The following is a 15,033-nucleotide window of genomic DNA, read 5'->3' on the forward strand; positions in this document are numbered from 1 at the left end:
TGCCACTCGATATTCCTTTATTGAGAATTCTCTGTCTAGCTCTGTACCTCATTCTTTAATTGGATTACTAGGATTGTTGGTGTTTAACTTCTTAAGTTCTTTACATATTCTAAATATTAGCAGTCTGTCAGATATAGCTTTGGTGAAGATCCTTCCCCAGTCTGTTTTTTTTTTCCTTTGAAAATTGCTATTGTTTTCCTTTGATGACATTATCCTTTGCTTTGCAGAAGCTTTGCAATTTCTTGAGATCTCATGTATTGATTGTTGATCTTAGAGCCTGCGCTGTTGGTATTTTGTTCAGTAAGTTGTCCTCTATGCCAATGACTTCCAAGCTTTTCCCCACTTTTTCTTCTAACAGGTTTAGTGTGTCTGCTTTTATGATGAGGTCTTTGATCCACTTCGATGTTAGTTTTGTTCAGAGTAACAAATATGGATCTACTTGCATTTTTCTACATACTAAAATCTATACTCCTAAAGAAGCTAAACAACAAAGAAGACCCTAGGGAAGATGATCAATCCTCATTCAAAAGGACCAACTGGATACACATCAGAAGCTGAAGACAGGAGCCTACAAAAGACAGCCTCTATAAGACTCTACTGATAGAGGTATTGAAACAGAGGCTGAGACTCATAGCCAAACTTTGGACAGAATGCACAGACTTTTATCAAAGAAGGGGGAGATAGAAAGAACTGGAGGGGACAGAAGCTACAAAAGGAGACAAACAGAGCCAAAAATACTGGGCCCTGGGGGCCCTGCAGAGACTGATACCCCAAACAAGAACAATGCACAGAGAGGACCTAAAACCCCTGCTCAGATGTAAGTCCATAGACTTAGTCTCCAAATGGATACCCTAGTAAGGGGAGCAGGAGCTGTCTCTGGCATGAATTCAGTGGCAGGCTCTCTGATCACTTATCTCCTAAGTGGTGCAGCCTTGCCAGGCCACAGAGGTAGACAATGCAGCCATTCCTGGTGAAACCTGATAGGCTAAGGTCAGACAGAAGAGTAGGAGGTCCTCCCTTATCAGTAGAGTATGGGAGAGACATGGGGGATAATATGGTGGGTGAGATTGAGAGAAGATGAGAGAGGGGGCCATAGCTGGAATACAAAGTGAATAGATTATAATAAATAATAATAATGAAAAAAGAATAAGTATATGAAAATAATTTTTACCTCTGCTGTTATTAGTGAAATATAAATTTAAACCAGCTAACCGTGGGCCATACATTTTCACCTGAGCTCCATTTTCTGATCAGAGTTTTGCCTGCCTTCACCAGGCCTGCTGTACCAGGAACATCCATTTTAGAACACACTCAGTCCCCTGCTTGTTGGCTCAGCGCAGGAAATTTAATCTGCCTTGAGCTATGCATTGTTCTCTGAGCCCACATGGCCACGCTCTTGAGGCCTACTACACCAGGAATATCCAGGGACAAGCAGATAGCTAAAAGCCATCAAAAGGGTCAGGGCAATATGGTACCACCAAACCCCATCTATCTTAACACAGCAATCCTTGAATATCCTAACACAACCAAATCACAAGAAAATGACCTTAAATACAATCTTATAAAGATGATAGAGGCCTTTAAACAGAAAATAAATATATTCCTTTAAGAAATAGGAGACAATACAATCAAACAGGTGAAGGAAATTAATAGGACTCTTCAAGACCTGAAAATGGAAATAGAAGCAATAAAGAAAACACAAACTAAAGGAATCCTGAAGATGGAAAACCTAGAGAAGACAACAGGAACAACAGAGGTAAACATCACTAACAGAATACAAGAGATGGAAGAGAGAATCTCAGGCATAGAAGACATGATTGAAGAAATTGGTACATTGATCAAAGAAAATGTTAAGTCTAAAAATGTTCTGACACAAAACATTCAGGATCAAACCAAAACAATAATAGAAATTAAAGAATGGAAAGCATGCCAGCTCCATGGTCCAGAAAATATTTTCAAAAATATCATAAAAGAAAATTTTCACAAACCTAAAGAAAAAGAGATACCTATAAACATTCAGGAAGCTTACATAACACCAAAAAGATTGGACCAGAGAAGAAAATGATTCTGCCACATAATAATTAAAATACTAAATTTACAGATAAAGAAACAATATCAAAAGCTGCAAGGGGAAAAGGCCAAGTAACATACAAAGGCAGACTTATCAGCACCACACGCAACTTCTCAACAGAGACTCTAAAAGCTAGAAGGGCCTGGACAGATGTTTTGTAGTCAGACCACAGATGCCAACCTAGACTATGGCCAGCACAACTCTCAATCTTCATACATGGTGAAAACAAGATATTCCAAGACAAAACCAAATTTAAACGATATCTATTAATAAATCCAGCCATACAAAAAATACTAGAAAAATTATTCCACCCAAAGAGGTTAACCACACCCAAGAAAACTCAATAAATTAAATATTCCACACCAGCAAAACAAGAAGAAAAGAAACACACACACACACACTACCACCCCCAACAACTAAATAATAGTGACTGACAATCATTAATATCTCTCAACATTACTGGTCTCAATTCCCTAATGAAAAGATATAGGCTAACAGAATGGAAGTGAAAACAGGATCTCTCATTCTGCTGCATACAAGAAACACAACTCAGCAACAAAGATAGACATTACCTCAGGGTAAAGGGCTGGAAAAGGGTTTTACAAGCAAACAGACCAAGAAGCAATCTGGAATAGCTATTCAAATCTAATAAAATAGACTTTCAACCAAAGTTAATCAAAAGAGGCAGGGAAAGACACCTCATATTCATCAAAGGAAAAATCTACCAAGATGACATCCTGAATATATATTCCACAAATGCAAAGACACCCACATTTGTGTACTAAAGCACACATCGAACTCCACACACGATAATGAGAGATTTCAGCACCTCACTCTCACCAAAGAACAGGTCAATGAAACAGAAATTAAACAGAGAAATGATAAATTTAAACTAGCAAAGAACCCCAGTGTACAAAACTCCATAACTGAGCAACAAAATAAATAAAGTAACATTGGCATATAAACAAAATAAAATAAATAAAATAAAATAAATACCCATGAGCCCACAGAGATATAATTAAATAAATGAACAAATACAGAAATAGGGATGAAGAAACAAACACCCCCTCGATAGAGTTTACCTTCCCTCTCCATAGCCACATGGCCTGAACATAGTGACTTTACTCAAAATAATGTGAGAATGAAAGTTTGGAAGTAATTTGCTACGGGGCAATCTTTAAACTACTAAGTTATCCATATGATCAAGGATTATATTTTAGTGGTATGTCAGTGATAATAGGAACCCTTGATATGGTGCTGCGACATTTTAACCCTTTCCCCATCTTCCTCTGACTCCATAACTAGTCTACAATTGTGAGAAATATTGGGAACATTTCAACAGAGCCACATCTTGCAAATCCATCACCACTATACTTTAAAACTGATAACCTAACAAACAAAATGAGTCCTATGACTGTAACAGTTTAAAAAGATATAACAAATAAATGTGATATTATATCTTGAATAGAGCATATGTAAGAAATAGCTCATTAAGTTAAAACAAAATCCCCAGGAAGTATTAAATTTGGTTAATAGTAGAATATTACTATCTATATGTTATCTAATGTACCATAGCATATAAGCCTTTGATTACAGATAAATCTAAAGTTATAATGTCAGAAATTTCTTAGTCCATTTTCTATAATTGTAATCAAGTTCCCAAGGCTAGGTTCTATATAGAAAAAGGGGAAAATTATTTTTTCTTGCAGGTTTGGAAGTGTTATATATCAGAAGAGGTCTTGTGTCAACATGACAGATAGCTTGGCAGTGGGATGGCATGCAATATGTATCAGAAGGCAAAGTTATATGCTATTTGGAAAGAAATGTATACTAATAGTTACTTCTGATTCCTGATTCTACAATAGTGATGATAATATATAAGGGGCATGGAAAGTTTAAGTAAAAAAGCAGATATAAATTCTATGAAATTCCATCCAATATGTCTGCCTGTACACTTACCCATAACACAAACATGGCTATATATGTTTATACACAGACATACACATATATGGCAATATGTGTATATGGCAATATGTTTGTATATTGGGGTTTTGTTTCCTTATTAAATAATCCATTTAAAATCAACTGTAGAAATCACACATAGGTCATTTAATGGTGTTCTGTTCTTGCTGTTGGTAGTGTTATGTGACTTGAGTTACATAACACTATTGCCTATGGAGTTATTGCCTATTGTCTAGCTTACATATTTCTGTCCTGTTTTTAGGTCTTTTTAATTGATACTGGATTAATTCTATTGTTCTCACACCTATACTTATCAGGTGTCATGTTGCATGTTGCCCACATTTCAGGTTCAGTAAACTTTTTCCTCCTCTGATCTCATATTGAAAGCTGCCATAGGCTAATGGCCAGATACATAACTTATCATATTTCTTATTATTGTTATTTCATATACATGTGTGTTTGTGTATACATTCCCAAAAATAACCTGTTGACTACATACAATGTGTGTTTTCTGGTCTGACTGTGTGGCACCTAACACCCAGTTGGTGTGCTCATCTCTGGGGAGAGCTTTCATGTTCCCAGCTTTCCTCAGGTTATAGTTCTTTGTGTAGCGTTGAGGCCCCATGTAGTTTTCCCTGTGCAGTTTTGGAATGTTTGATGGTGTCATTCTTCTTCAGTTCATGTTTGAGTAGTCATGTTGGTGAGAGTTTACAGGTATAGATTCTGATGCTACTAAGTGACACAATCTCACAACAAAGTCCACAATATCTGGCTCTTACAATCATCTTGTCCCCTCTCCTATAATGTTTTTGAGATATATCTATTGGGACTGTCCTCCACAACTCTGAATTGTTGTGATTTTCTGTAATGTTCTCTATCTGTTACAAAGAGATGTTTTCTTGATGAAGGTTGAAGACTATTCTTATCTGTGAGTAAAAGGGAAATGTTTATAGATTATTGTTGGGGACTATGTCTAGTTAATAAATTTGTGGTTTTAGATTCTCTTCCAATAGTCATGATTTCACTAAAACTGTGATTTAATGTATGTTTCCAGTACCAGGCATGGTATCTCTCTTATTGATCAGGTCTTAAGTACGATTATAGAGGTATTGGTTGCTGCCAATATATGTGACCCAATATTGTTGATGTTTGTAGACCTCATAGATAGACAGGACTGTTGGTTGCTTCCCTTATTTGACTTCTAGTGCTGCAAGAGGTAGCCCTCAAAGAGAAGACATTCAAGTGTTCTATCTCAGGGGCCTCTGGCCTCTGTTTTCTGACATGCATGTGGTCTTCAATAAGAAGGACTTACTTTCCATCTATGATAGGTAACCTAAGACAACAGATAAATACTGTATGTTTTGTGAGACTCTTAGGCTTCTCTAACCAAGAACTCAAAAAGAAGGCTCCTTATGTATAGTATTCTTGATTTTGCTAGGTGTTCTTTTGCCCTTGGAGGGAGTGCTGTTGAAACATACATCATACTTTTCTAAGACTCCACACTTAAAACAGTATTCAGTCAGCTCAAAAAACAAGAGAACCATTATTTTTATTTCTATTATAATTGATAATTATATAGGATCTGAGTCATTATGAGAGTTTATTCAAAACTATCAACAGAAATGGGAATTAATTATTGTGTAATGAATAAGAGAAGAAATAAGAGCAGAATTAACATTTTATCATGAATTTGTGGAGTTAAAATATTTATTTTAATAATACACTAAAGAAAAAACAAAAAAATATGGCAAAAAAGGAGATTCTATATTTTGTGCACCACCATCCTTTGTTTTGGGTAAGTGAGGATTAACTGTGTCTGCTTATCTGAAAGTGGGTGATGTGCTGTGAGTTACCAACAGCTATTTTTTTCCTAAAACCTCAAATATTTTATTTTTTCAGATGTGGCTGTTCAAAAAATTTCCAAAAATTCAAGACTAAAATAGTGATCCTTAAAAAAAAAATATCCCATTACTCCTCTAGACTTGGATTGGTAAGGACCAGTCAAGGAAAATATCTGATTTCTTCAAGGAAAAAGACTTCATATTTCCCTTGAAACATCCCTGCTACCATGGTTACGAAATGCTCTCATTTTTTCCCCCTAACAATAACATTACCATCTAGAAACACAGAGGTTACTGAATTAAATTTTTATTGTGGAAACTTACAAAACAGAAGATAAGCCTCTAATGACTTTCAAAACTTGAAACTGAGAGTTGTTTCTTCAAAAATACACCTGAGTCAAACTTAAATGCTAAAACAAGAATGTAGAGGAAAAAAGAGTAGAGCAACTGAAGTCATTCAATTACAATACTACCAAAGTGAAAATGGCAAAGTGAAGACTTGGGCATAGTTACTCTTTTCCATTCCAGTGTATATGAAAACTCCCATGAGGAATGGCATTCCTACGTGATTAACACCTCCTTCTAGACCACCTAAAATTAGAATAGACATACAAACATTAAACACCAGTACTTGGTAAACATTAAATTGCTTATTTATTATTGGCCTTACCAAATAAACTTTATAGGCACGATTTTGAATAAAGCAGTATTCTGATAGTGAACAGTGAGGTTGTGTAGCTGGACCATTCACATTTCATATCAAGCCGAGCTACCTGTAGAAATAAAAATCAGTTCATATTCATTTCTTCCTAATCTCTGTCACATGATTTTTTATTAACAGTGACTTAAAATTCAAGCATGTAACTTTGCTTTTTCTTATTCCTAACAAAAAAAAATTGTTTATTCACTACAGTTTATTCACTTTGTATCCCAGCTGTAGCTTCCTTACCTATCCCCTCCCAATCCGCCTCCCTCTACTTCTCCTATGCCCCTCTCCAATCCAATGATAGGGGTGGTCCTCCTCCCCTTCCATCTGATCCTGGTCAATTAGGTCTCATTAGGACTGGCTGTATTGTCTTCCTCTGTGGCCTGGTAACGCTGCTCCCCCCACAGGGGGAGGTGATCAAAGAGCCAGCCCAAGAGTTCAAAGCATGAACCTTTAATAAGTAAAATATTTCTAAGTAATACGTGACTAATGTAATTATAAACAAGTTTATAAAATAATTTTCAATTTAATAAGTTATTCAAAAATTAGGTACATTTAAGACGTGTAAAGACTCATTCAAATAAGGGTTCAGGATCCTCCTGAGGCACGGAAACACTAGCGTTTCACCAGACTCCATACTTCAAGCAAGTTCTTGCAGCCCTGGGCATTACACCTTAGGCTTCTCCCTGCTGACTTGCCCTGTGTCATGTCTTTACGAGTTACTGAATGGTCTTGATGCTTTCTGTTCGTTTTCTAGACTGTAATCTCAACACCATTTTGAATATTGGTGTTTCAAGATTACTTCATCATCAAAATTACTTTGAGTATTCAGAAAAATAACAACAAATTCAATCCTTTCAAAATAAGCAACTTAGGTATTGCATTACTGTGTTTGAAACATGACCCTGGCCCTTTCTAACTTGCCTTTGAAATTTGCTGTAAGCAAAGGTTATATAAAGGTGTAAAGTTCTTTAGTATTTTTTTCTCCAAAAAGTTATATGAAATGTGTGTGCGTACATGTACTTGTGTGTGTGCCTGTGTGTATTTTCCACTCTCAGCACTTCTTAGTCCTATGTAGTTCTTTGTAGGATTGAGGTTTTATTTTTTATTTTTTATTCAAGAAAGATTTTAATTAAATAATAAGGAATTTAAAAATGATAACATAGGGTCAGATGAAAGGGGAGGAGGTCCTCCCCAATCAGTGGACTTGGAAAGGGGCAGGGAGGAGATGAGGGAGGGAGGGTGGGATTGGGAGGGAATGAGGGAGCCGGATACAGAGTTAATAAAATGTAACTAATAATAAAAATAAAAAAAACAAGTTAACATCTATTTCTAAAAAATGACTAAGCATAAAAAACTGAGGCAGCATATAAGACACAATGTACAATAACAGGACGCTGGGTTTTCATTTACCTGTGATGTCACAGATAACAGGCAAGTGCATGCCTAATGACATAACAAACTGTGTGATTCTTGACATTCTTAAATTCTAAAATAATTCTTGAAAAATTTTAAAAATTCTACTCCTTGTAAAGTTTTTATAGCTGCTCTACCGGTAGGGTGAATACTCCAAGATATCATGTTGTTTGAGTAGCATTTCACAGACAAGTAAAATTAATAATGGCTCTAGTTTTCTTTTTCTTTTTTCTTTCCATTTTTTCTCTCCATTTTTTATTTTAAGTTTTATTAATTACACTTTATTCACTTTGTATCCCCCCCATGGTTCCCTCCCTCCCCCCCCCCCCAATCCCACCATCCCTCCCTCTTCTCCACTCCTGCCCCTCCCCAAGTCCACTGATAGGGGAGGTTTTCCTCTCTTTCCTTCTGATCCTAGTCTATCAAGTCTCATAAGGAATGGCTGCATTGTCTCCCTCTGTGGCCTGGTAAGATTACTCCTCCCTCAGGGGGAGGTGATCAAAGAGCAGGCCAATCAGTTCATGTCAAAGACAGTCCCTGTTCCCATTACTGTGAAACCCACTTGGACACTGAACTGCCATTAGCAACATCTGTGCAGGGGTTCTAGTCTATCTCCATCAATGGTCTTTGGTTGGAGTATTAGTCTCAGAAAAGACGCCTGTGTCCAGATATTCTGTTGTTCTCCTTGTGGAGCTCCTGTCCTCTCCAGGTCTTATTATTTCTTACTCCTTTCATGAAATTCCCCGCACTCTGCCCAAAGGTTGTCCATAAGACTCAGCATCTGCTTTGATACCCTGCAGGGTAGACTTTCAGAGGTCCTCTGTGGTAGGTTCCTGTACTGTTCCCTGTTTTTTTCTTTCTTCTGATGTTCATCCTCTTTGCCTTGCTGTATGAGGTTTGAGCATTTAGCCAGAGACCTCCTTCTTGATTAGTTTCTTTAGGTGTATAGATTTTAGTAGGTGTATCCTATATTATATGTCTAATAGGATTGAGAGTTGGCAAGTCTACAGTAAAATCAAAACAAAACAATTTTTCCTGCTGTTGTGTTGCTCAATGGCCGTGATCTTCCCGTCAAAAGGCCCTCTAAATAATTATGTTCATTCCCATACATCAGTGCTGCCATCGGCACTGGACAAAAATGCTTGTACTTGTAGTGGGGAGGGGTTAACTGCAGAGACCCGTAACTGGCCAAAGTGCTGACAATAAGTGAATGTTAAGGGATTACTCACATTTGGGAAATCTATACGCACTCCAAGGCCCATAGAACTTTGTGTAAGAGAAGGAAGGAAGACTGTTAAGAGGCACAAGTAAAGTTGATACTGTGTCTTCTAGGCACAACAATTTAGTGTTAACATGATCAAAATATATTACATACATTTGTGGAAGTTACAATGAAATTTGTTAGTATGTAATTGTTAATAAATAATAAATGTTAATAAAATATAGAGAAAGAAGGAAAAAATCTATTAATATTATATCGTTACTAGACACAGTATTAAATCAACTCTTAGTGACCTATCATTATAACAATAGATGAAGGCATTTTTCTTTTTCAAATTTTTATTAATTATTTATTACAATTTATAATTGTAAATATATAATTGTCAGCTGTGACCTCCTACCTTATTTTCTTCCAATCCTTCCTTCTCTCCCCTCCTCTTTCTTTTCTCTCCTCCTATGCCTCTCCCTCATCCACTGATAGGGGAGGAACTTCTCCCCTTCTATCTGACCATAGCCTGTGACATCTCATCAGGACTGACTGGCTGCATTGTCTTCCTTTGTGGCCTGGTGGGAGCCCACTTGGAGACTGAGTCTATGGGCTACATCTGAGCAGGGGTTTTAGGTACTCCTCATGCATGGTTGATCAAGTTTCCAATACCAGGCATGACTTCCCTGCTGTGGAGCAGGCCTCAGATCTTACCATAAAGAGGCCAGTTACCTACATTACAAACTTTTCAAATATGGCACCTGAAGGCTTACCTCACAGTGACATTTGTGTTGCTGTTGTGTGTGGTGGGGTTTTTTTGTTTGTTTGTTCTTGTTTGTTTTTCACGCATCTTGGGTAAGTGTACTGATGGCAATTCCCCCCGCAGTCTTTATAGCATCCTTTGGTAGTATGACAGCTAGACAGCAAGGAGGAAAATTCCAGCTCAGATCCAGCTAGTGTTCTCAATATCAAATCCATGTGATGCCTTCAACAGTAGGTACGAGTATCCATTTCTGGTGGGCAGCCAACAGCAGTGAAGATTTCCTATATTGTCTTGGATTCGTCACCCTCCCCATTGAACAACTTGTAAACCTATAAGGATACCACTTACTCCTGCCACTGGACTTCGTATTTAATAACCTATACCTTTTTTGGACACATGAAAAAGCCATAAGGAAACCGGACCTTTGGCAAGCTACTTAAAAGTTATTATTAAAAAGAAAAGTTTGAAGCAGCATACTCTATATTGCTAAAAGAACCTGGCACCCCAGCACATCTTAAAGTACATCTTATCACATACCAAGTAAGTCAGACATCCTTCTTCCCTTTAAGACAGGTTCAAAGATCTCATGGTTCACAGTCCCATTTTCTGTCTTCTTGATGAACTAGCAACATTTTAGGATTAACATCACCTTTGATTTTGTGTATGAATCTTCCTTCACATTCCATACCAAGGCTGTTTCCTACACTAGTTCCATATTCATGTTTTACCATATTTGAGTAAGATGGAAGCATAATTGAAGCACAGCATGATTGAATAACACCCACAATATGTCAAGTACTCTTCCAAATGGTCTATGTTCAGTGTTTCACTGAATGTTCACAACCACTGCATTTTAGGTGTTCTCATTTTAGTCACAAAACTTAAGTATTTTACCAGATTTACTCATTTAGCACATGGCCAAGGTAATATTTCAACCAAATACCTCCTGAATCCATATCCATAAAAATATATCTAGGACACCTACTTTCCAGTTGTGTGAATTCCAGGTTTTATCATATAACAGTCCATTATTACTGTTTTGAAAAACTTTCAGAGTTTTTTAAACTGCTTAATCTGTATTAACATTTCAGGTTCGTAAGATAGCATTTTGTAACATTTAGGGTGCGTCATTTTAGTATGTATATGTTTTTGTTTTGTTTTGCCTTTACTGGTCTGCACTTTTCATACCAATCAGACATTTCCACAGACTACCTTAAATGTTGAAGTTACAAAACTGGCAATAACTGATTTAATAGGCACCCAAGACAGTTTACTTTATGATCTCTGCCTGACATCTAGTGGCTGCAGTTGGAAATGATCCTGTGCCTTGCCAGCAAAGGGAGAAACACATGTTGGTCGAGTCCTTGGTCTCTCAGTAAGATACTCAGTCCTCATTCAGAAAGGCATACAGGATAGACATCATCGGAAGAGGGAAAAACAGGGAACAGGACAGGAGCCTACCACAGAGGGCCTCTGATAGACTCTACCAAGAAGGTATTGAAGCAGATGCTGAGACTCATAGCCAAACTTTTAGTGGAGTACAGGGAAATAAGGGGGTGACAGAAAGACCTGGAGGAGACAGTAGCTTCACAAGGAGAGCAACAGAACCAAAAAAATCTGGGCTCAGGGGTCTTTTCTGTGGCTGATACTCCAACCAAGGATCATTCATGGAGATAACCTAGAATCCCTGCACAGACATAGCCCATGGCAGCTCAGTGTCCAAGTATTTACCCTAGTAAGGGGAACAGGGGTTGTCTCTGACATGAACTCAGTGGTCTACTCTTTGATCACTTCCCCTTGAAGGGGAAGCAAGCTTACCAGGCCACAGAGGAAGACAATGCAACCATCCTGATGAGACCTGGTAGGTTAGGGTCAGATGGAAGGGGAGAAGGACCTCCTCTATCAGAGGACTGACAGAGGGGCATGAGACCAGATGAGGGAAAAAGGGTGGGATTGGGAAGGGATGAAGGAGGGGTTACAGCTGGGATACAATGTGAATAAATTGTAGTAAAAAAAAATTAAAAAAGGAAGGGTGATGCAGAGATTTCTCACTTCCAGAGTTTCAGGGAACAATCTCATGATTATTTTTATTTCTCACTCAATGTGTCAGAGCATAGCACTCTGGGTTTGTGTTAAGCAATCCGTGCTTACTGGAGCTTGCGAAGCTTTCTTTGCCTGCAGTTGGTTGGTACTCACTTCTGACGGCTATGACTGATAATCATTATCACATGCAAAAATGAACAAATCCTTTCGGTTTTCTTTCTCAGATTCTGTGCCACAGCAAGCCCTATGTGGCTACAAAGAAACTTTATGTAACCTCTACATACATACGTACATCAATGACCACATTATTTTAGACTAAAAAAATAGCGTGCTATGTACATCTGTTTTCATCTTTTTTAAATGTTATAAACAAGAAATTTCTAAATTTTGAGTCATAACAAAGTCCCTTGTTTTTAATGCTTCTGATAGAAGATTTGAAAGGAGCTTTCAGAAACTTTGAGTCAGCTTACATGACTGACAATACAAAGAGACACATGACATGCTTGTGTCCAAGTGAATGGGCCAACCAGTCCTGTGGGAAGCAGCAGAGAACCTGAAGCCCAAGGGTCCAAGTCAAGGTTCCAGGAAAGGAATGACCTGAACCAAGCTGCTGCCCCTGAGCCCTTGTTCCTACAGAGTAGCCTGAGGCTGTCCATTGTGACAACAGAATGACTCATTACTTCAATTTCATGTGATGAAAATCAGCCTACCATGTGCAAAATTAGTAGTCTTTTTTTTTAATTTTTATTTTTCTTTTTAGTTACAATTTGTTAACTCTGTGTCCCAGCTGTATCCCGCTCCCTCATTCCCTCCCCCTCCACAACTCCCTCCCTGGTCTCCTCCATGCCCCTTTCCAAGTCCACTGATAGGGGAGGACCTCCTCCCCTTTCATTTGACCCTGTTTTATCAGGTATCTTCAGGGCTGGCTGCAAAGTCCTCCTCTGTGACCTAACAGGACTGCTCCTCCCCTGGGGGGGGGGGGTGTTAAAGAGCCTGCCCTTGAGATCCTGTTAGAAATGGTCCTTGTTCCCTTTACTTTGGAAAACTACTTGGTTACTGAGCTACCACGGGCCACATCCGAGCAGAAGTTCTATGTTATATCCATAGATGGTCCTTGGTTGAGTGTCAGTCTCAGAAAAGACCCTGTGCCCGGATATATTCGTACTTGTAGAGCTCTATCCTTTCCATATCATACTAACTCCCCTTCTTTCATATGATTCCCTGCACTGTGCCAAGGTTTGGTTATGAGTCTTAGTGTCTGCTCTGAAACACTGCTAGGTAGAATCTTTCAGATGCCTTCAGTAGACTCCTGTCATACATTCAATGCACATCCCATTTGTCTTTCTAAATGAGGATTGATCATCAAGTGTTTAGATCAAACAATGTCCCTGAGTATTCACAAAGGGACCCAGAGAAAGTGATAAACAAAAGTTTATTCCTTACATCATCCAAAAGAAGATGCAAGCAATAATAAATGCTTTCTTGCAGTCTTTGCTATCTTTGTATTTTTAACATATGGATGGAAGAGAACTCTGCGAAATCTGGCAATTGCCATAACCCCTACTTTGAAAAATGTTTATTTTCAAAAAATTTTTTCTGAAGTTTTAAGAAGATTGTTGATGGATGGTTGGATGGATGGATGTTCGGCCTATGTGGGTATATGTGCACATGTAGGCAGGAGTCTTTGGAGACAAGAAGAGAACATGGGTTGCCCTGGAGTCAAAACTGACATTGATGCTAGTAACCAAAGAGAACTGAATTCTCTAGAAGGGCTTAAGTGTTCTGAACCTTGAGCCATCTCTCCAGTGCTCTATCTGACCTAGGAAGGATATATCTTCTATTATCTTCCTTTTATTTGTGATTGTAGGTGGTGTTCATGCATTGACACATATGTGGAGGTCAGAGGACAACTTGCTAGAGTTGATTCTTTCTTTCTACTACTTAAGCTGTAGGTATCAAGTTATCAGTTTTGGCAGCAAGAAACATCTTACCATGCCTGGACATCACCTTTTATTTTTCTGTTATTCTAAATATACTTTTCACTGTGACATAAGCAAAACTGTGCATCATATTTCCTGAATTAGGTTTTTTAATATAAACAAAAATCAATGCTATGAATATTAGTGGAATCACAATAACTTTGCAATGGAAGAAAGTCAGCAATAATTATTTTTAGATTTTCAGCATCTAATGTTCAAGATTATAGTATTAGCAAACCTGAAATTCACCTCTGGAATCAAGAGTGAAAAAAGCAATCACTCCACAAAGGCTCAAAGAGGACTTTTGTTGAAAAGGTGGGTTTCCCGTGGTCTTTGAAGTGGGTTCTTGTTAAATCTAGGGGCCTTGTGATGAATGAACTGGAAGAGATATTGCTGACAGATCAAAATTTTACAGTGGTTGTTTTGTCCTTTCATTTGAGAAGGTTGGTGATTATTAAGCTCCTTACCTAACAGTCTTTGTTCCTAACCCAATTATCCACTATAAAAAGACAAGAAGTAAAGGCATTTGTGGTTGCCACTTAAAATAACTCTCTCCTATTGTCCCATACATTTTTATCCCAATAATATGTACATTAATCAAAAAAATCATTTATGAGAATGGATTTGGTATTTGTGAAAGTTTTAACATAAAAGACTAAACAGGGAAACAGACTGAAACAGATGTGTGTGCTCATAGATATGATTCAGGAGTGCTCAACTTTTGCCTTCTTGGGATCATTTAGTTTTAAAAGGCAGTCTCTGGCTCTCTGTTATTTATCAGCGTGAGATAGCTGACCAATTTAAATGCTGATCTTATGCAAAGTTGGCACGTCCACCCTTGATATTTAACAGACCTGAACTGAACAAAGCACATTCAGTTTGACTCATTTTAAATATTTGGTCACTTTTTAACTCCATGTAAACTTGCTGGTTAAACCTTATTTCAAAGAGTGAAATAATTATAGCCTTAATGCACTGTCTGGTTTAGGACAGTTTCACTTGATGGGCTACAGTGATGGCTCAGTGCTTAAGCCACTGGCTTAAC

At 37.8% G+C, this 15,033-nt stretch overlaps 1 pseudogene; it reads right to left on the bottom strand.

Moving 5' to 3' along the window:
- The window catches only part of LOC129682459 (ornithine decarboxylase-like), an 83,172-nt pseudogene extending 75,148 nt beyond the window's left edge, over window positions 1–8,024 (bottom strand).
- Window positions 8,025–15,033: the final 7,009 nt, after the last annotated feature.

Source organism: Psammomys obesus, unplaced genomic scaffold, assembly GCF_907164565.1.
Source record: "Psammomys obesus unplaced genomic scaffold, mPsaObe1.curated_primary_1811, whole genome shotgun sequence".
In the NCBI taxonomy this organism is placed as follows: Eukaryota; Metazoa; Chordata; class Mammalia; order Rodentia; family Muridae; genus Psammomys; species Psammomys obesus.